Source organism: Orycteropus afer, unplaced genomic scaffold (assembly GCF_000298275.1).
Source record: "Orycteropus afer afer isolate SDZICR_OR568_19922 unplaced genomic scaffold, OryAfe1.0 scaffold00016, whole genome shotgun sequence".
In the NCBI taxonomy this organism is placed as follows: Eukaryota; Metazoa; Chordata; class Mammalia; order Tubulidentata; family Orycteropodidae; genus Orycteropus; species Orycteropus afer.
Genome location: NW_006921603.1, coordinates 12,770,426 through 12,781,132, shown reverse-complemented (window position 1 = coordinate 12,781,132; position 10,707 = coordinate 12,770,426).

Below are 10,707 nucleotides of genomic sequence, written 5' to 3'. Positions count from 1 at the left end.
AGTAGGAAAAAGGTGATTTGGTTTGCCATTTACAACCATTTCTACACTTTCAAAGCAAAACTTTTGGATGAAAAAATATGCCTATATTTGTAGCAATTTTTTAATCAGCCCTGTCATTCATTATGACATATGGGGAAAAATGATCTAACTGGAGTATTACTAGAAAATTAAAGTTCCAAATGTCAGGAATGAGTTTCAAATGTCACCCCTTTGTAACATGCACTAAAATCAAATTCCACCATTAGTAAGCTTTTCACTCAGATAACTCATATCTGGGAATTCACAAACTGAACCTCAGCAGTGAAACTACATTTTGGAGACTCAACTCAGTAGGAACTAGAAAGCTGACCAGTTTCCTCAACCTATCTCTAATTCAATTTAGTCTCCTGGCTGTTTAATGCTAGGTATGAAATTCATATGATTATGAATGATAAACGATAGACTGCACCTCACTGTCAGAAATCTCTAAGCATTAATGATTCTCTTTTTTTTCTTGAAAGCCAATTCTAATTAGTGGAAACTAATTCTCTAAGTCACAAGATACCCAGACTTCAAAAGGTAAACACAGGAAACTGATCAAAGAGCTGAACTAGAGGATCGTCATCCTAATCAATAAACCAAGCCTTCCTCAAAGTAATTATCAAACAATTAAGATTATCTAAAACATAACATTTTTCCACGTGCCATATATTATGCCATACCATTTCTGGCTTCTGGCTTTCCTTAAAAGTGGGTTGTAACATCAAAAATGTTTCTCCTAAAACTGTAAATCAAGTTTTGCAGAAAACACAATGAACCAAACATTAAATGTTCTTGAGCAAGAGACAGCGTTAACACTTAGTACCATTAGTTTTCTTCTCCACAAGATGACACTACTCAACTCTTGTTTTTCAAGAAAAACGTTGATTAAGGATAACATCCTCGGTAAAGACGTAAAACACATGGCATTCGTTCAGAAGACTTTTAAGAAAAATGCGCGGTAAAATTTACCACTTACAAGCATAGTACTTGAGTGAAAACATTTCTCCCCTCTACCTCTCACCACTCCAGGAACAGAAAAGAAACCTAAAAGGTGACGTGAGATTGTGTTAATTGATGTCTGTGCTCTTCAAATACAGCACTGCGCTAGGTGGGACGCTCGCCGGTGGCATTCTTTGGCCCCCCATCACCGCTCCCTTGAAAACGTTCCTTCGCCCGTCAAGTTGCCCTATTTACGTCCAGACAGCACCTGCCTCCTCGAGTCCCCAGAAGCAGCAGGAGGGAGCGCCCCGCCAGCTGCAAAGGGCTGAGGCTGACACCCCTGCAAGGACGATGGTGCAAAACAGTCCCTACGGGTCTTCCAAGCAGCGACGACGCCCGGGTCCCAAAACAGCCCTACTCAAAGGCCGGCCGAACTTGCCTGTGTGCAGGCACCGGCTCCTCCTCTCCAGGCCCTCTTTACCTGGTCATGGCCCAAAGCGAAGTCTGCGGCGGTGACGCCAGCGAGTTCAACTAGGATGGGTTTGGGTGCGACAGGTGAGTCCCCTGCTCCAAACCCGGGTCCCCGACCCACGGTAAAGCTGGCCGGATTGCCCTCCCCGCGGGGGAGTGACCATTCGCTCTCAAGAGCGGGAACCCGGGCCGCCACACGGGTTCTGCTTGCCGCCACCCACTACATTCCCGGAGCGGCGGCCGTCGGCGACGGCTCCGGGATGGAAAGAGCGCAAGAAAAAGTGGTCTTGCTCACTACGAGTCAGAACCGCTAGGGTCTTTCCCACTCCACCAGCGAGGGGAACTTGGCGCGTTTTCCTCAGTCTCAGGACCCCCGTGTTTTAGTCGACGCCCGCGCCAGCGCTGTTATTGAAGGCGGCGTCTTTCGAAAATGCCGGTTCTAGTCTCCACGCTGCAGAGGCGCGAAAGGCAAGAGTCTCCTCGCGACCGCCAGTCGACCCCCTGGGAAACACGAGCTCCAGAATCAGCTGGAACGGTAGTTTCTCCAAGATCCTAACGGGTTCTGCAATTTCAAACAGCTCAGGCACAATACAGGGCAGCTCGCGCGGGTCCTCGCTGAGGGCGCGCTCTAGGTGCTAGAGGCCTGGCTGGCGGGCTCGAGCCTCACACCCTTTTTAAAAAAAAAAAAAAACTTTAACCATTCGTGCGCATGTTGACGGAAAAGTGTACGGATCGGGAGACGGGACAGAGAGAACAAGGGCGGTCCCCTTCCTCGAGAAGGAGCCGCCAGGTGCTCAAATTCACCAATCCATGATGAACAGTCACCAAATTCTCGTCCTCCCACCTCCATTAGAGACCAATCAGAAGTACCTAATTAAAAGCCAATTGGATGACAAGGGGAAGGAAGTCTAACCAATACAAAAAAAAAAAAAAGGAGGGCTGCAGCCAATCATTGTTGGACATACGGAGTGTTCCTAAGGAGCCGTTCGCCTCCTTCCGCTTGCATTGACTATCGAGTGCGCGCTTTCTCTACCGACTGTAGGGTCTCGCTTTCCGTGTTGTTAATCCTGGACCGTGGGACGCCACGGAGGGTGCGGTTTCCGGAAGGGGCCCTCACAATAAGCCCCGCCCCCTGTCTTTGCGCAAGCTCTGTGGCGATTTACCCGAGAGACCAGTTTCGGAAAATGGTTGAGCGGTTGGCGTGGTGTTGGGCGGTAGGGTTTTCCATTCAGAATCACAGTCAGGGTTCCAAGGCCATCTCAATAAAAATAACTGCTGCCGTGGAAAATAAGTTCTCAGCTGTATGCTGTAGAGCTAAGGCTCCTTCCTTCCACGCCCATTTTCTTTCTTTTATCCCCTTCCCCTTTCCGGCGCAAGTAAAGAGAAATAGTAAGCCCTATGTTTGGCTGGGAGTTGGAGGGAAGGCAAAGAATTTCAGCGAGAGCCTTTATTTAGGGTCTCAAATAAGACAAGACAACCTCACCTGGTGTCTTCTTCTGTGTTTGGATGCTTACCCTGGTGAAATGAAAAAATTAAGTGCTGCAGATAAACTGCAAATTCATTTCACCGAGTTCAGTTTTAGGCGTCAAGGATACGGTGGTGAATGAAATACATGTCTTGCTCTAGTGAAGCTTTATATCCTAGAGAGGGAAACAAGTTATTTTATATAAAATAATAAAAATGATAAGAAAAAGGTAAAGAACATGCTGTTTTAGATAGGGCGGCCTGGAGTTGACATTTGAGCAGAGATGAATGAAAGAAAGAGCGAGTCTTAAAAGAAGGCTCCAAAGGTCCTGAGTTCAATGGGCTTGACGTTTTGGGTAGAAGCAGGGAGGTCAGGTTGCTTAGAGCACAGTGAGCCTGAGTGAAAAAAAAATAGGAAAGATTAGTGAGATAGGGCTTGGATCAAATGGAAAAAGGAGATGGGATTTTATGATGGTAGATCATAAGATGATGGTAGATGGTTAGATATGGTTTTGAACTGGGGAGCGGCATGATTTTATGCAAGTGGCTGCCTATGGTGCATAGACTGTTAAGCTTCAAGAATATAAGCAGGAATGTCAGAGGCTATTTGAATCGTCCAGAGACTTAATTATGGTGGCTTTGGAATAAGATGGGAGCAGTGGGAGTGTTGAGAACAGGTAGGATTCAGAATATATTTTGAAGTGGAGCCAACAAGATCTGCTTAAGGATTTCTGCATGGAACACAAGGGAAAAAGAAAAACGACAAAGATCTGGTGGTGCAGTGCCTAAGGCAATTGCTAGCTGGAAGGTTGGTGGTTCAAACCCACCAGCAGCTCTGTGGAAGAAAGATGAGGCTATCTACTTCTGTAAAGATTTACTGTCTTAAAATCCCAATGAGAGGTAGCTAGGTATGAGTTGGAATCACTGGATGGCAGTGGGTTTGGGTTTTTTTTTTTTTTTTTTTAAGCAACTGGGTATTGGTTGGCCCTTGCTAAAATGAACCCTGGGATTTGGTATTTTTCTTAGACATATTAAGATTGAGATGCCTGTTGTACATCCAAGGAGAGATGTTGAGCCAGCAGTTAGTATGAAATTTGGAACTCGGTAGAGAATTTAGATCAGAGAATAAAAATTTGACAGTCACCAAGTAAGACTTAAAACCATGAGACTATAAGAAATCATTTAGAGAGATACTATTTATCCTAAAAAATTTTCAGGGAATTGATGACTCTCCCCTTGCCTGGACAGGAATCCTACACCAAGATAAAATGTCCCTTAATTTATTTACCTTTGAATTAATACCCATCCCAAATGCTGCCCATTTTATGAGTAAGACTTATAAAGCTAACTGTTGAGTTTATAACTCTAAAGAACCTATAATCTCGCATAGTGATCTCTAAACTGCCTGAAGAGAAACTATACTACTACCAGTAAAACCAAAAAAAAAACCAAACTCAGTGCCATTGGGTCGATTCTGACTCATGTCAGTAAAGTAGGTCCAAAACTAAACCAGAAAAACCACTCTCACAGCTGTCGAGTCAGATCCAACTCATAGCGACCCCTCCTTGGGTTTCCGAGGCAGTATCACTACAGAAGTAGATTGCCCAGTCTTCCTTCCGAAGAGTGGCTGGTGGGTTTGAATTGCCAGCCTTCTGATACGCAGTCAAATGCCTTAGGCACTATGCCACAAGAGCTCCCAGGTCCAAAACTAGGTTTTTTGTTTTGTTTTGTTTTTTTTGGTATGTGTGCGTATGTGATTTGGTGAAAGTTTACAGAGCAAATTCGTTTTCCATTGAACAGTTCATACACTTTTTGTTTCGTGAAATTGATTACAATCCTCGTAACATCTGTCTTTCTGTTTTTTCCCTGTGGTTACTTTTTCCCTGTGTTCTTCTTTCCTATGCATATCTTCCTTGTGAGTTTCTCCCTATGCAAATGCTGCCCTTTGGATTTCCCATGGTTGATTGTTCTAAGAAGTGTACTTACTTGGTATAAATTTTCACCCTATATGCCTGTCTACTCTTCAGCTGGGAGCTCTGGTAGCATAGTGCCTAAGGCACTTGACTGCTAACCAGAAGACTGGCGGTTCAAACCCACCAGCCACTCCTCGGAAGAAAGATGGGGCAGTCTACTTCCGTAGTGATACTGCCTTGGAAACCCAAGGAGGGGTCGCTATGAGTCGGGTCCGACTTGACGGCACACAACAACAACAATTCATTAGCTGTCTATCCCTTTAGCCACTGGAGCGAGTTCAATTCTAGGTCCAAAGGATGACTAGAAGCCATAGTCTTGGAGGTTTCACCAGTCTCTATCAGACTAGTAAGCCTGGTCTTTTTTTTTTTTTTAAATGATTTTGAGTTTTGTTGCACATTTTTCTCCCACTCTGTACGAGATCTCCTATTTTGTTCCCTGTCCAAGTCATTGAGAATGGTAGCCAGGCACCATCTAATAAGTTCTTCTGGTCTCAAGGTCATGTAGACTGATGTTCTCTGGTCCACTAGTCCCTTGGACTGATTATTTCTATGCATCTTTGATTTTCTTTATTCTTTGCTCCATATGAGGAGAGAGCAACTGTTGCATCTTATATACCTGCTCACAAGCTTTTAAGACCCTAGTCATTACTCACAAAAGTAGGATGTAGAACAATGTTTTTGCATAGTTTGTTACACCACTTGAGCTTGATGTCCCCCAAGACCATTGTCCCAAGCCCAAAGGTGTTTGTGGCTAAGAAGTTACCATAAAGTTACCCTTTAGCTCTATTATAAGGAGCTCTGGTTGCACAGTGCCTAAGGCATTTGACTGCTAACCAGAAGGTTGGTGGCTCAAACCCACCAGCCCATTCATGGAAGGAAGATGGGCAATCTACTTCCATGAAGATTTAGCACCTCGGAAACCCAATGGGGGTTGCTATGAGTCGGAATTGACCTGACAGCAGTGGGTTGGTTTTTTTCATTCTATTATATATATGAATATTCTTATAGCACATACAAACATGTAGTAGAGATATTTGTCTGTCAAACTTATATATTCCCTTTTGCCTATCCATACCTGATCATTTAACCTGTCTACCTATGTAGCCACCTGTAGATCAATGTTTGTTATTACTGATAATGCAATATTGGCTATGTAAAAGTGCTTACCTTTGTTATCTGTACCTCTTGTGCATCTCTCAGTGACTTCCTTTCCTTAGTGTTATTGTGCTGGTCACTGGCTTTTGGTATATCCCCTTTCCCTTCACCCAAATTGTGGTGGTTATGTTTGTGTGTCATCTTGGTTGGGCCTGGTTGAGTGACTGGGCAACTGGTGGTAGTTATTCCCCGTGATGAGGCTGGCAATCATCTCCATGGTGGGACCTACCACAAGCAGCTGAGTAGCTGTTGGGAATGTGGTCTGCTTCTTGTATATAAGAAACAGCTTTGGGAATGGTCTCTAGCTTATGGCACCTTGAACCCTGCATGTAGCTGAGTCATTGTTCAGCAGCCTGCCATGCTCTGCTGACCTTGAGACTTACAATGGACTTGAATTAATGGCCTGCCATGTGCTTTGGTAATATTGGGACTGTGCCTTTTTCCTTGTCAACCTTGGGCTTGTCAGCCTCAGCAGCCAGCAGCTGTCTGAGTGAAGAAAAGCCTCTAGCTTCAGTGAGCCAGGAGCTGGATGCAGAGCTGAAGCCCAAGGTCAAGGGACTTTCACCCAGCCCCTAGAGCCTGGCACTTTGAACTTGGTCTTAAATAAGCCTCCAAACTGTAAGAGAATAAACTCCTGTTTGTTAAGGCCATCCCATTTCTGGTATATTCTTGTCAGAACGGTACTAGGTAATCAAAACACAAATCAATACTTGTCTCTTACCTATCTAGCAATTCCCCTCCCTGCCCCCCCATCCCTAGTGTCTTGGTTCACTAGTGCTACTATATCAGAAATATCACAAGTGAATCGATGTACACATAGGAGTTTATTCTCTAACAGTTTGTTGTTGTTGTTGATATGTGCCGTCAAGTCGTACCCAACTCATAGTGACCCCTTTCTTGGGTTTCAGAGACAGTGTCACTACGGAAGTAGATTGCTCAACCTTCCTTCCGAGAAGTGGCTGGTGGGTTTGAACCACCAGCCTTCTGGTTAGCAGTCAAGTACCTTAGGCACTATGCTACCAGAGCTACAAATTCAAATTCAGAGTGCTGGCTCTAGGGGACTGGGTGGAGGCCCCCTGACCTTAGTCTTCAGCTCTCTTCTTTGTTCTAGGCCCATGGGAGCAAGCTACAGGCTTCTTGGAACCAAGCAGCTGCAGGCTGTTGAGGCTGATGAACCCAAGGTTGGCAGGTAAAATGGCACAATCCCAAGATCAGCAGTCAACATGGCAGGCCACTGAGATAAAGACTCAACTAAATGCAGGATCCAGATGTGCCAAAAAGCTAGAGCGCTTTCTCAAAGCTTTTTCTTATATACTGGAAGCAGTCCATACCCCAAAGGCAACTTGTGTTAGACTGGGTTCTCTAGAGAAACAAAGCCTACACACACACACACACACACACACGTATATATATAGAGAGAAATTTATCTTAGGAAAATGGCTCACACACTTAGAGAAGCTGGCAAATACAAAGTTCCTGGATCAAACGTCAAGCTGGAGGCTTTTCCAAGTCAAGCTGGAGGCTTTTCCAAGTCAAGCTGGAGGCTTTTCCTGACTTTTGCAGCCACAGGGGCTGAGGAGCTCAAGGATGGCAGGCAGTACACTGGCTGTTGACTCCAACAAATGATGAATCTAAGATCTCCAGGCCGAATGATGGATTGTTCACTCATGCACACTTGTAGGCAGCACAAGCACAACAGAATCCCAATCCACAGAAGAATGACTCTTTTCCCGGAATGTCCATAGATATACTGGAAGCAGGCCACACCCCTAGGGAAACTCCCTTTCAACAGATTGCCTGCTCAAAACATAATCATCTGATCCCATCATGGGAATAACCATATCACAACAGCTTAAACCACACAGAATTGTGGTCCAGCCAAGTTGACACACAGCTCCAACTATCACAGTCCACCCTGTGTCAACTTGGCAGTTGTACACATCTTCTTAACCATATATAATCTCTAAATAAGGACAATTATAAAGTCACATTTGCACCTAACATGATATGCTAACACATGTACAACCAAAATGCATTAACCTTATTTACATTTCACAGTTCATAACAAGGAAACAAAAATATCTGATGCACATATACAATGAAGAAATATAACAATCACAGTCCTCGTTTCTGCAGCTGTTCACGTGGTTGTAGCTGATATTCAGAACTACCTTCTTCCACCACCCATTCTGTACTTCCCTAGCCCTCAGCAAGCACCTCAGCTGGTCTTGGTTCTTTGCCTGGTGGGGTGACCCAAACCTTCATTCCTAAAGGGTCTGGGCTGTTAGCAGTCATATCAGAATTTCATTGCTATAATTTTCCATTGACTTTAATCACAGGGTATGGTAGTACTAAGAGACGTCCTAAAGAATCTCCTATATTCCATACATATTCTTCTTTACCTCCATTATGTAAAGCCAATCCAATTTCCCCTTGGTAATCAGGATATATCACACTAGATAGTACAGTAATGCCCTTCTTTGTTGATCCAGAGGCATTAGGAAGCCAAAAAGGCCGGGTGGCATTCTTAATTTCCAGTTCAATTCAGTCAGCATTGTGTCTCCAGGTGGGAGTATTCCTCTTTGGGACTAAGATCTCCAGACCCTCAGAGTATAGGTTAGCAGGGACAGGAAGCAAAAATTTTTTGAGTGGGTCACCAGGGGTAATAGTGAATGGTACCACTCCTGTTTCCACCCCTTGATTCCTGGACCCATGAATCCTGGTTATTGGAGAAACAGAACCATATAATGGACGCTGGTTTAGAGCATATACAGCCTCCTAGAGAACATTGCCCCAACCCTTCAAGGTATTGCCACCTAGCTGGCACCATATTTGTGTTTTTAAGAGACCATTCCATCATTCTATCAAGCCACCTGCTTCAGGATGGTGGGGAACATGGTAAGACCAGTGAATTCCATGATCATAAGCCCTTGCTGCACTTCATTTGCTGTGAAATGAGTCCCTTGATCTGAAGCAATGCTGTGTGGGATACCATGACGGTGGATAAGGCATTCTGTAAGTCCACGGATGGTAGTTTTAGCAGAAGCATTGCATGCAGAGAAGGCGAACCCATATCCAGAATAAGTATCTATTCCAGTAAGAACAAAATGCTATCCTTTCCATGATGGAAGTGCTCCAATGTAATCAACCTGCCACCAGGTTGCTGGCTGATCACCCCAAGGAATGGTTCCATATCACAGACTCAGTGTTGGTCTCTGCTGTTGGCAGATTGGGCACTCAGCAGTGGCAGTAGCCAAATCAGCCTTGGTAAGCGGGAGTCCATGTTACTGAGCCCATGCATAACCTCCATCCCTGCCACCATGGCTACTTTGTTCATGAGCCCATTAAGCAATGACAGGAGTAGCCGGGGAAAAAGGACAGCTGGTTTCCACTGCACATGTCATCCTATCCACCTGATTGTTAATGTCCTCCTCTGCTGAGGTCACCTTTTGGTGGGCATTCACATGAGACACAAATACCTTTACTCCTTTGGCCCATTCAGAGAGATCTATCCACATACCTCTTCCCCATACACTCTTATCACCAATCTTCCAAACATGCTCCTTCCAAGTCCCAGACCATCCAGCTCAGCCATTAGCCACAGCCCATGAATCCGTATATAATCACACATCTGGCCATTTCTTATTCCATGCAAAGTGAACAGCCATATGCACAGCTTGAAGTTCTGCCCACGGAGGGGATTTCCCTTCACCACTGTCCTTCAAGGAAGTCCCAGAAAGGGGCTGCAGTGCTGCTGCTGTCCACCTTCAAGTGGTGCCTGCATATCACGCAGAACCATCTGTAACCAGGCATGAGTTTTCTCTTCCTCATTCAACTGATCATAAGGGACTCCCCATGAGGCCATAGGTGCAGACTGAGAGAGGGAAGGTAATGTGACTGGAGTGGAGACCATAGGCATTTGGGCCACTTCCTCATGCAACTTATTGTGCCTTCCAGTCCTGGTCAAGCCCGATCTCTGATATACCACTTCCATTTAATGATGGAGTGCTGCTGTGCACGTCCAACTTTATGACTCTGTGGGTCAGACAACACCCAGTTCATGATGGACAGCTCAGGCCTCATCATCACTTGGTGGCCAATGGTTAGGTTTTCAGTCTCTACTAAAGCCCAGCAACAAGTGAAAAGCTGTTTCTCAAAAGGAGAGTAGTTATCTGCAGAGGATTGCAGGGCTTTGCTCCAAAATCCCAAGGGTCTGCGTTGCAATTCACCAATAGGGACCTGCCAAAGACTCCAAACTCTTTATCTTTATCTGCTACAGGCAGTTTAAGCATTGGATCAGCCAGATCATATGGCCAAGTGGCAGAGCAGCCTGCATGGCAGCCTGAACCTGTTGCAGACCTTCTGTTGTTCTGGGCCCCACTCAAAAGTAGCAGCTTTCCGAGTTGCTTGATAAATAGGCTGCAGCAACATACCCAAATGGGGAAATGTTGCTTCCAAAATCCAAAGAGGCCCACCAGACATTGTGCCTCCTTTTTAGTTGTGGGGGAAGCCAGATACAATAACTTATCCTTCACCTCAGTAGGAATATCTCGACATGCTCCACACCATTGGACCCCTAGAAATTTCAGAGGTGGAAGGTGCCTAAATATTTGTTGGGTTAATTTCCCAACCTCTAGCATGCATATGTCTCACCAATAAGTCTAGAGTCATCGATACTTCTTCT